General features: G+C 39.2%; 1 protein-coding gene across 1 annotated transcript in view; it reads left to right on the forward strand.

Moving 5' to 3' along the window:
• The first annotated feature begins 1160 nt into the window (after positions 1–1160).
• Positions 1161–12809, forward strand: part of TTLL5 (Tubulin tyrosine ligase-like 5) — a 335902-nt gene continuing 324253 nt past the window's right edge. Inside the window, exon 1 of the mRNA XM_083118839.1 lies at positions 1161–1275. The gene's annotated coding sequence lies outside the window, so the exon portion shown is untranslated. The remainder of the gene's footprint in view (positions 1276–12809) is intronic.

Here is a 12809-nt window from a genome sequence, read left to right on the forward strand (position 1 = left end):
AGTTTATTATACGCGTATATTTTATTCTCGCACATAGGCCTTCATAAATATTTCACAATATATATTTTATAAATAACCATGAAATATTTGAAATATTTTCCTTATTGTTTTTATATTAATGAAACAGTGATATTTTTATAATTATTTGTAAATTGTAATGTATGTATTTTAATCGCAATGCCACATCACCTTAAAGAAATTGAATGAAAAAGAGCCTCCCATTTGAACATTATGATAAAAGGAGATAGCCCAGGTTTTAAACCCAGCATACACCACTGTGTAAAGCATGCATTACTTTCCAGTACTCATGTTAGTAAACATTACTGGAATTAAAAGAGTAATTGTAAGTAACAGTACTTTGCATAACCTTGATACTTTAGATCTGCTATTTAACTTATCGAGAATTTTGATATTTTCACAGAGAACTAAGCCCTTAAACCACATATAATCTGCCATTTCCTCAGTGTGATCCCAAATTTAATTTTGATGCAACCAGCTAGTTTTGCACTGATTGACAGAATGTCTCATTTTTCCAGTTTTGTAAAGAGGCAAAACTTATCGAGAAATGTCGTATTTATTTGTCAGGACAATGCATTGTTGTGCTTAGGGTTTATCCAGAATTGTCCATCAGGGGTGGAAGTTTGTAATCATAGGGCATAATGGTAAATTTAGAGGGACTGGGTAGGTAAATGTAAATCAATGACTGTTAACTTACACTGGGAAAACATGCATTATTTGTGTAAACAGTTAAATATCCTTAATGAATTGCAGTGTAACTGTAACATGTTATAATATCTCACAAGCTCAAGGGGGGGGGGGTTAAACCCTGTAACCCCCCTTTGCATACGTCACTGCGGCAGTGTAAGACAGAAACGGGGTCCAATGTGACCATAAGGTAACAATCGTTTCAAGCCAGGTGTTCATGAATGTTATGTAAGTGTAACTAGCGCCAGTACTGGTGACAGATCGTACTAAAATAAATAAAGGCAAATGCACCACATCTTAACCAATACATTTAGGTCTAGGAATGTTAATTTTTGGCTGGGGTTCGTGGGTTACTTTCTAATGGCTTTAAAAGGTTTTATAATTGAATTTCATTGTATTTAGTGTTACATTCGGCAATGTGAGGAAAACATTATGTTTTACCTTTTGACTATTTCGACTATTTCGTTGACGCGTTGAACAACAGAGTAGTGAGTTACGATGTCCACGTTTACTAAAAGATAATGTTTGTTTAACTCCGACCAGCTGTAAATGCTTTGGAAGTTAAATCAGGTAAGTTTTCAGATACAACTAAAATTTTCCTAAATTGAAGATCATCATAGGCCTAAAATGTGCATAGTTTGAATGAATGAACTTGTATTTTTTACACCGCTCTCATTTGTCTTAAACCCCCATCCCCTAAGTAAAAAATATTGATAAATTATTGATGCAGCACAACACAACAGGATATTGTAAATTACCACAAGAAAGCATTCTAGGACTTCTACTGCTTCTACCTTTTTTATGTATAAAAGCTTCTCACATGCTCGGTAACACCAATATGCTAAAGATAGTTAATGAAAAACCTTGTACTTTAAGTTTCTAAATGCTTTTTGTTTTTTTAAAATTTTATGATTATTTTCAATTTTTAATAGGTTAAAAGGTAAAACTTCGGTATGGTCCGAACACCTCTCACTCGTTTCTTTCGTAATTTTTAACATTCGTACTTACTTACCTATTCTGCATTACGAAAGATTCTTCAAGGTGGTATTTTGCTTTTTTTCACGAAAATAATGGGTCGGGTACCCTATTCTACACCCTCGAATTTTCATTTTTTTTTCTTTCATTATGAAGATTATGTGATCCTAATTGTGAATTAAAAAAAATTGGAGCGCGGAAAGAAGTATTTACGACTGTACAGCCGTTTAAAGTTGAGATTTTGTCGTTTGAAATTGTTGAGTCCAAATATCCCACCGATTCCGGGCTCCGCCCCTGGGGTAATTGACTTACCGCCCCCTACCACGGCCCCGCCTTTATCTATAGAGTACATTGGGTATGCAGTGTTTCCAACCTTGTCAACCGAAAAATCCCCACGAACCATTCACGGATAGCCCCAATTCATGAACAGCGCCACGAACCATGGACGGATAGCCCCAGAAACAGGGAGTTACGTCATCAAACATTCGCAACATTTGGTTCACGTAGTGCAAGGAAATCAAAGGAATGACAATAGATTCCACGATGAAAGAAAATGCCTCCACGAACTTCTAAATGCTACAGAAACTCATTTCCGTAAGTAGTTTCTTGTGTAAAAATGAAGAAATCCGTTGGGACCGTATCGAAGTTTTACCGGTTAAAAATCATACAATATCGGAAACGATATAGCACTTAAGCTTAAGGCCTCGCCAAGCCAATACTAATGAGTTTTTTTTCTTGTCTCGTGTATGAGAAGGTCTGTGTCTCGTTCTCTCAAGTTCTCTCTCAATATCTGTCTAGTTCTCGGTCTCGTGTCTATTCATACACATTTCTTTCGTCTCGCCTCTCACAGCATGTAGAGGTCATTAAGGCAAACACCTCTTCTTAATACTGTTTTCTGTTTGACGCCTTGCTTCGACGTTGCGAAGCTTCGAAAATAATAATTTTATTCTGAATAAATGGCAACGACGTTGCGCAGATTCACAACAGATACTCATGGATCAATATTGCAAATTATATGACTTATCTATAAATAACCAGATATCTGCTTGGTAGGTCTGCACAAGTAGAGTTGATTTTTCAAATAACATACTGAATTCTCAAACGATACTGAGAGATTTGGACCAGGGATGCCCACAGGGAGATTTTATGGCGCAGGTTGCGCCATCGAGATTTTTGGGGGGAATTTTTCCCTTCAAATAATATAAAATTCAACATTTATATCTTTTCCAAAATATATATAAAAATTTTACACCTTAAATGCACCATATTTAATCCATTAGATGAAGAAATGAACGTGTTTAGGGCATTATCGAAAGGGGGGGATATCGAACTCGTACATATTAGACCTTAATTGACACTTGGGTTCTGAGGGGGATTCTGAATTAAACTTTGGGGGGACAGTATCCAACTCTAGGTCTTAGATTATGGCGAGTACTTTAGTTGATTGAGCATTAAATTGAGGGGAATATCCAATTTTTGTGTATTACTATTGTCTTACACTGTTGCGGAAATTCTGGTGTGGAGACTGAGAATTAATTTTTTGGAGGAGGCAATATCCACTCTTCAATATTAACAGTAAGTCTAAAATTGGCATGGAAATTTTGGTGGTAGGATTGAGTATGAAATTTAAAGGGGGAGATAGAAAGCTCTTGATAAAGTGTTAAATCTTAGATTGTCAAGGGATTTCTGTAGTGGAGAGAGAGTTCGAACATTACATTTTGGAGACTGTATTTAGCGATAAGGCATCCACATGTTTTCGACCCCGAATGTGCCAAAGGTAAAGCTGGAAAAGGAAAAGACCAAACATCTCTGAATCTTAAGAAAGTATTGACACCCCCATTAAATTAATATTCTTCAAAGCCTACAAAGAAATGGATGTAAAAATTATCTTGCTCGCTTCGCTCGCAATTCTTTGTTTCTACGATGTGTGTTTGGCGCTTTAATGAGATGAAAAGAAGTGTTTATACCAGGTGGTTATAATTAAAGTGACGGTGTTCAGAGTGGTACAGCACGGGCTGTAATGAGAGTAGCAGTCTGAAACTTCGTAGATATGCTAATGAAGCAATGCGCTCGCGAATTATGGAAAGAAAGAAAAATAGTTCCAATTCTCACCACCAGGGTAAAAAATGGCGCTGTAAGCAGTCAAAACGTGGAATTTTCCGTAACTCTGACGTCAAAGTCAGTGACATTGCCTGACCATTGTGTGAGCTCCCTGGTTGTGGTTGGTGATGCTTGTTGCTTTTTCCTTTAGTAATGTTCATGTAATTCGAATAGTGAAATTGTAGCGATATTTTATTACAAAGAGTATTGTTTTCTGCGATTTATAGTGTTTTTTTCTGTAACTATACCAAGTTTTGACTGCTTACAGCGCCATTTTCACCCTGGTGGCGAGAATTGGAACTTTGTTTTGTTTTTTTCATAATTTGCGAGCGCATTGCTTCATTAGCATATCTACGAAGTTTCAGACTGCTACTCTCATTACAGCCTGTGCTGTACCACTCTGAACACCGTCACTTTAATTATAACCACCTGGTACTAAAACTGCATTACAAGACAAGCGATATTCTCGACTGATTGATTGATTTGGTGTTTTTAAGTCTACTTTATGCATTCTAAGGCTAATCGGGACTGAACCTACAGTTTAAAGTGGGATCCACGAGATATTCTCGATTATGATGAACGATTTTAGGGGTGGTCTTGAGTGATGGCACCCCTGTTTAGGGAGTAGGGGCAGATCAATTATAATGTTCAGTAAAGCTAAGAAAAAAGTTACTTTCGGTAGACACGCTGTCGTAATTAAATATTTTGTGGGGATTACGATATGGTTTAAGGGCGTGAATGATATGATTTGGGGGGACCCATGACATAATTTTGGGGGGGATGTGCCATTAGCCTTGGTGGGGGGGGATGGGCACCCTCGATTAGGACACTAAATCTCATCTCGTCTTGAATTTACAGAGATCCATTTTGTCCTCGGTCTCACGAAGTCTCAAAGTATTAATGGCTACTAAAAAGGAAGTAAGCTGTAAGCTAATATTGATTTGTTGTTTTAAGTCCACTTTATGCACAGTAAGGCTAATCGGGACTGGACCTACAGTTTAAAGTGGGATCCGAACCACTTGTGCCTCCACCGGGTATCGAACCCGGGACCCCTTGATTACAAGGCAACAACGCTACCACTGCGCCATCGGGGAGGCCCTGTAAGCTAATAGTAGCGAAGTGGAAGAAAAGGCGTATTCTATGCCTGACCTCCAGCCATTTAAAATTATGAATTTGTTGCGTTTAACTTCCGAATTACGATTTATTTTGACTGTAGCACAGTTCAACATAACAAGAAAATAATAAATATTTCTTGAGATGTTCGGGCAGCACAAATCAATCGTGATTGAATCTTGGATGTAAGCTTATATTACCCAGTAATAATAACCAACAGACATTTATAAATAAAATAGACGAAAAAGTTCTAGCCCTATGTATTACGAGAAGTTTGCATCGATATACGAGGATAAGTTAAAAATTATCTACACTTTCGCCACAACTTTTCTCGGGTTGGCCACACTGCCTTCAGCGCTTGTGTGCTATAAGGTTGTACTTTTGTGGTCATGTGGCCGAGGTTTGATATTAATCGCTCAATTTTTCTTTCTTTTGTTACAGATTAAACATGTCCGCTCCACTGGCAGTGTGCACCAAGGATAAACAGTGATCCGATTTCTCTGGTCTGAAGGTATGTCAGGGACTGAAATTCATCATAGCCTTTCAGTACAATACAGGAACAGCGCTTTACCACGTAGAATTGTGTATAAGTTGATCGAGAGGTTTAAAAATGGCTGGACAAACGTGAAACATGAAGCGGGAGTATGCCCATCAACCTCCACCACTGATGGGAAGATTCAACAAGCTTGAGAGATGATTCTAATGAACCGATGGTCATTCATCATCCAAAGAGATTATTCTGACATCATCAGTACTGAAAGGCTGTGATGAATTTCAGTCCCTGACACACCTTCAGATCAGAGGAATCGGATCGCTGATCGCTGTTCTTCCTTGGTGCACACTGCCAGTGGAGCGGTCATGTTTAATCTATAACAAAAGAAAGAAAAATTGAGCGATTAAGATCAAACCTCGGCCACTTGTCACATGACCACAAAAGTACAAAAAAGTACAACCTTATAGCACACAAGCGCTGAAGGCAGTGTGGCCAATTTGAAAGTGGCGAAAGTGTAGATAATTTTTGACTAACCCTCGTATATAGTTCCTTTTGCATTTCGATAGAGGTGCATGCATATCGTAAAAATTGCAAGCTATCAACCGATTGGTCTGAGGACACTGCCTATGTATTAAACTTAGGACATCCTATATTTTGTGACCCAGTTACGAATCCAACGGTAGACTGAAAAGCAACAAGAGTAAATTCCCAGACTAGAGAGTAAGTTAAATAAATATTCTTAAGCTAAATCTCGTTAACATGCGCCAGACTGAATCTATTATCTGCATATATCTTACATTGATCGAAATTAAAATTCTGGCTGCGCCGCTTAGATTATATGCAACTGCTACGACATACGGGAGCAATTTTCTAATGGACAAAGAACTAAAGAATCGGTCTCAGAAATTAATACAAGAAGTTATTCTTGCAGACCTTGATTACAAATAATCACCACACCATCTTATCGAAGAGAGAGTACTTGAACACGATGCGGAGTGATGCGCTGGTAGGTTCGGTAACACCACACATAATTACATGTGATTTAAAATCGTGTGCGTTATCATCCCGTTGATTGATTTATGTGTTGTTTTAAGTTCACTTTATGCTAATCGGGACTTGACGTATAGTTTAAAGTGGGATCCGAATCACTGTGCCATGTGCCTCCACCTTGTATCGAACCTGGGACCCCTTGATTACATGGCGACAACGGGAAAGGTCCAGATCATCCCGTTGAACCGGGCCGGTTTAGCCACAACGGTACAACGAGGTTGAGAATGTTCGGGAAGGAGAAGAGGTGCGAACCGGACGAACACTGGAACCTAGGATGCGGAAGACCTTCATTCATACACTGGTGATAACCATTTCGGATTGCATTTCGGCATTGCCGGCGCCAGGATGGGTGAGGCGTGGTATTTGCCCATTCCTTGTAACCAAGTCAGCGTCCCGATTTTCATCTCAATAGTAATAGTAAAAAAATATATACAAGAATATATATGAAACCAAGTTTACTATAGCATACATTGAAATCAAGTTAGCTACTCCTTCATTTTGAGTACCTGTCCAAAATTAACCCAGTCTCCATTAGCCTCTGTGTTGCTTCATAACTATAGATTTTTTTTAAAATTACTACTAGAAAACATACTATTTTAAAGCAGTAACACGCAATTTTTGTTATTATTTTCAAAAGTCTCACATGAGTTAGTTACAAAATTACATATATTTTGTTTTTCTGATTCGATTACTGGCATTTCCGTTATATTTTGCTTATACACTATTAATTGGTATTAATTGATTGATTTGCTTTATTTTACTTCGCTTTTTGTGCCACTTTTGGCTAATTTGCGAAGATGGGGATGAGTGATGATATGATGAAATTGATGAATGGACACTTACAAACATCCATGCCCAGGCTAGGATTCGAACCCGGGACACCTGGCGTCGTAGCGCGATGTGCTAACAACTCCGCCCATACAGTATTAGCATATAACATATTAGATAAGTATTAACTTTGTACTTGGATGTATGCAGGGCAAAAAAATTGATCCATGTTGTTTTAAAGTAGGGGTAACCTTACTGAAAACAAGAAACAATAATTACGAGTCCCTGCATACAAGATTAATAAATATGTAGATGGCAGTGTTTCTCGATGATATAACATTTCGCCCTCGTAGAAAGCCTCGCACCTCATGCACTCTATATTCCAGATACTTCAGAGTGTGATTCGATATATTTTCAAGGCCTTTTGTTGCAGTTTGTGTGAGTACGCCAATTACTATTAAGTTGCTTCAAGTGTGTTTTTGTTCAAAAAACTTAATTTATTTACATTTTTTAAAAAAGTTAGCGGGAATTTTTTATGCTCATCACCAAACACTAGAAACACAACTTCCGTGTCAGAATTCAACAATGGCATATCATTGGTAATTATTTTTCGACATATCTGACAATTTCTCCGATATCAAAGGGCTGCACTGTCTGTATCCGTATGGAACATGAAATTACCGTGTATGTACAGTCAGGACCCTACGGTTGGCACAAAGGATATTCGCGGCGCTGTTTCCAGTTTAATAGAAACAATGCCATTGTTAATAAATGTGAGCACAAGTTCAGTGCCTAATGGGTGTTGGCTGCAACAAGTCGCGTGATACATGTGTCCGCGGGCCACGCTGTAATCGGTTTGGATCTTCTTGTGAAAGTCTGAAAACCAAGTTCGTTGATTCTAGTTTCATAGATGATGATATGCAACATACAGAGATAATAGATAAGCAGCAGAGACCTGACCCGAATTACACCTCAACACGCATTTCCTGTCACAACTTCTTGATCCTTATCAACTTATTTACTTTTGCCAAGAAATTGTTACACTGCACTGATAAATAATTAAATCAAAGTGTGCTGTATGGGTAACGAAATGGAGAAGAAAGTCTTGTATTGTTCTTATTTCTAATTTACGTCGCTTTTCTGCCACTTTTGACTAATGGCGACGACGAGGAATGATGAATAATGATATAAAGGAATGGACTTTACACTCTTCACGAGAGAACTTAGGAACGGCCAATTGCCAGAATTCGTTTAACGCGTTCAACCCGTGCAACTTTCAGAATGTGCCAAAGATGTACAGTCACCGGCAATAAAAATGGGATACCTAGGTCCTGAAATACTTGCTTCCCTGCAAGGTGTTATGTGTGTTGCCTAACTCTACGGCGTCAAGTGGATTTGAATAGCATCGTAGAGTTAGGCAACACACATACCACCTTGCATTGAAGCGAGTATTTCAGGATCTAAGGTGTCCAATTTATATTACCGATGACTGTATTTATCTGCAGTGGCATCTTTTGATATTTTTAAAACTATTGTAGTATAGAATTAACTTAAGAAAAGTAAAAACTTGCAGAACGAGTATGTAAGCATTTAATTTCAGGTTCTAAGATATTTAAAGTAAAATACAGTGTCATTTGTTGCCCTTCAGTTAGTGAAGTTGGCAGGGGTGGCGCCAGAGGGGTGCGTAAGCAACCCTTAATTTTCTTCCGCACCCCATTTAGCACCTCATTTTCAAAGCCTATGTTCAACTGAAAACAATAACACTGTCATATTATGTCTTGCCGTCACATTGAGCATCGAATGTTAGGTATTGAAGTGAGACCGCTGTTCTTGTCTCTCCATGAAAAAATCCTCCAGTCGTCCGTGTATATCATCGGCCTTCCTTGAACAAGCTGTTCCTTTTAAATGTCTAAACATGTTGCGCTAAAATGAAGCAAAGATTAAGCAATTTACTAGTATTCTTCAGTTTCATTGGCATTTTATAATAGATGCCTACTAAAATTTAATTATCATTTAATTTAGTGCCTAAAACATGCAAGGGCGCACGCAGAAGGGGGCCAGAGGGGGCACGTGCCCCCATGAGACATCTAGAAAGACTTAAGATAATTCAAATTTTGAAATTGTAGAGTGAAAACATGGACAAGGGTGCCGTAAAATACAGCAGATTAAGTGCCTATGCAAATTATCCTAATGCTGGGAATGATTCATGAGAATTCTGTTAATTAGGGGAAAGCAATACCTTCCATTCCCCCAAGCACTGTTGTCCCCCCCCCCGAGAAAAATCCTGCGGGCGGCCTTGCATGCATGTTTCATTTTTCTATATTTTCAACATCGCATCCCATACATTCCATTGCGCACCCCCTCAGCACCCCTAGATGATTAATCCTTGCGCCATCGCTGGAAGTTGGTAACGCTCGTTTGAAAAGGACAACTCTTTTATCGTATGTTTAGATAAATATTTTGTAGGCATTTCGTTTCGTTTTCAAATATTCATAAACCACATTGCTTCATCCTGGAAATGAAATGTTGGTCTAACGTTGGTCATTACATTTAAATAAATTACAAAAAATATACTTTTCCGATGCCCTGAGTTCGTAAGAAACAATGATATTTAAACTCGCGAGCATTCTGCATTCTCCCCCACCTACAATATGGCAGTCGCGAGTACTCGTACATGACGTCAGTCATTATTAAAAGACTCGGTTGTTAATATGTCATTGCTTCTTCTATAGAAATGGTATCGAGACGAGACGAGGCACAGCCTCGGCCTCGCCTCAATATCTAGACATCCGCCTCGTTATCGTCTCGGTCTCGAAGATGAAGACTCTTTCTCGTCTCGAGTATCGAAATCATTGGTGGCGATTAGAGGGCCTTGGGGGGAGCAGTTTCCCCCACATTACGGTCTCTTAATGCTAAGCCTTGTCTAAGAGAAAGTAAACTGTTCTTGCGTCCCCAGTTTTGGCACCCAATCACCGCCACTGACTGCTCAAAATATATAGTATATTCAATGTCATGGTACCAAGTTTCACAGCGTACAGGGGTCATTAAGTAAGTAAGTAAGCAAGCAAATTTTATAATACTTTATATTTTTCTATTTGATGCCTTATTTTAACGGTAAGAACACTCGAAAAACGGGATTTTATATTGAATATTGATTGGTTTGGTTAATTTTACTTCGCTCTTCTGCCACTTTTGTCTAATCGCGAAGATGAGTATGAGTGATGATATGATGAAATTGATGAAGGAACACTCACTCACAGAGAACATCCATGCTCAGACCAGGATTCGAACGCGGGACCCCTGGTATCGTACCACTTCGCCACGGAGGTTTTATTTTATTTGGAATACGGTATGCAACCACCCCGCAGAGACTCACAATTGCCACTAATGGACTCACTTTACAATTACTGTAAGCAAAATCAGTGGCAAACACTCCCTTTGAAACAGGGATAACAAAACACCTACGAACATTTCATGTTTCAATTATGTAGGTGTGTATGACATTCATATTTCTTTTCACACTCACTGTGCTGACAAAATGTTCCATGCCGCTTGTCCGTTTGTTTCCATCATCAAAGTAATATTCTTCCCCATTATTCTGTCCCGCTTGACATCGCGATCAACTTCGCTGTTGGAATAATCCTCCTAGAACAGTCTGATTCAAAGCACGGTGTAATTTTGAATCTGTCCATGGAGTACTTCTTGGATGGACACGCTCTAGTTGCAGCGACTGCAGGATCTTCATGGTGGTTGAGCCCTTTCAGCGCCCCTGTCGGCAATTAGAGGAAACTTCCGATCTCATTGAAAAGGCCAGCGCGTTTTCACTCAGAAATGTGACCCTTGTTTCCCTCATCCTTTAAACACGCCAAGGCAAGGGGAAACCATGCCTTATGCCAGTCTCACACGGTAGTTAGGTACGTCTCATTTCGGCATCGACTTCGTTACTTAACGATCGTGTGAGAGCTTTCTCTTATTCAGTTCCCGATAGAATTAGAAACCGTTTCTACATCAGCACACTGGCCAGCTGAAGTAGGAAGTAGAAGAAGAAGAAATACAATAGGTGTTCGACTGTTTATTCAAGGCAGCTTAAATAAGAAAAACGTTCGACCAATACAGCTATATAAATGATTGGAGCGAATATTTTATTTGTTGAGTGAAGAGTCGACTACGTACGTCTAAATTTTGTACTGTGATACTGTTATTTTACTTTCACAACCGACGCGAATACTATTTTGAAGTAAACAGTAAACACTGAAGAGCCACATACCTATGTATGTACTCTCTGGTTTGTTGCTGTAACAAATAGACTGTGCTGTGTGTAGCACCGCAGTAAATTAATCTGCTAGTGTTGTAATGATATATATATATATAAGTTATGAATTGTAATTAGTTCTTCATGGACTTCAAAGTAAATTTCACAATAAGTATTTTAGGAGAAAAGAAGCGTTAATGAAATATAAATATAATATAGTAACTTAATGTAAACACCACAATTTTCGCACTTTGAATGTTGTGAAGTTTATGTAATTTAATTGACTAGTTCGTATTGCGGGATATATTTCAAAACCGTACGAGAAGGGTTTCATTAGAATATACAGCTTCTATCGTAATATACGGGTAATGCAACTTTATGCTAGTGTGTCCGTAAAGTGGTATAAAAGTAAAAAAGTGTTCCCCTGTGCTTAGCACCACGCCATGAAGGCGTATAGGGGGTGTGGGGGTAACGCCCCACACTTTCTTGATCCGGTCGTGAGTGGGGGTGATGTGATCAGCACCACGCCCCTGACCGCCTTTACCCCCCAGGGTTTCCCCCAGGTACCCATGTTATTCGACGCTGGGTGGGCGCCGGGGCCGCTTCCAACGTTAGATAACCGGCCGGTGATCGAACCCGGGACCTTGAGCATGGTAGTCAGACGCGTTACCGACTGAGCCACCGCGTAAAGTGGTATATCAACTTAAAATAACGTATGTTTTATATTCACATTTACTGCCACGGGTTACATGTGCTACATTTTTCATGATGTTATTCTCTCATTCTTTTAAGAGAAAATATTATTATCCTAAATCTTCAACAGTTATTAGCATCTAAACTTGTAAAGTGGTATACCGTGTTTGGGCAGTCGCCATTTTTAAAGATGCGATTTTAAGGATTGTGTGAGAACCCTTTTGCTGCCTTCGCGAATTTAAGACGTAAAAAATCTTATGGTTGTTTCGAGTCGGAGGTGGGTAGGGACATCCCCTTTAAAAGTGATATCGTGCGGCGTGCCCTTGTTTTAAGTGGGGATGGACATGATCAACCTGTAGGCCCAGTTTCTATTAGTCCTATTAACAATACGACTGTTATTTAGCTACCATCAGAAGACATTTATTTGAAAGTGGGACCACAAACAAAAGAAGATTCGGCCAGAAGCCTTCGCGCATCTTCCTCTCCATCCCTTCAGCTCGACTCAAGGTGAAGCCGGCTCCACTCTACCCTCCTCTCCATGCGCGAGTACGATGCAGAAGACACGCGGTTCCGCGCAGGTTATTTTACTTGTGGTCCCGTAGTCTCACTGTAAATCAGTCTGCTATATAAAAGATACGCACAGGAGTGGTTTACACGGAA

This window comes from Lepisma saccharinum, chromosome 3 (assembly GCF_977018435.1).
Source record: "Lepisma saccharinum chromosome 3, izLepSacc3.1, whole genome shotgun sequence".
Lineage (NCBI taxonomy): Eukaryota > Metazoa > Arthropoda > Insecta > Zygentoma > Lepismatidae > Lepisma > Lepisma saccharinum.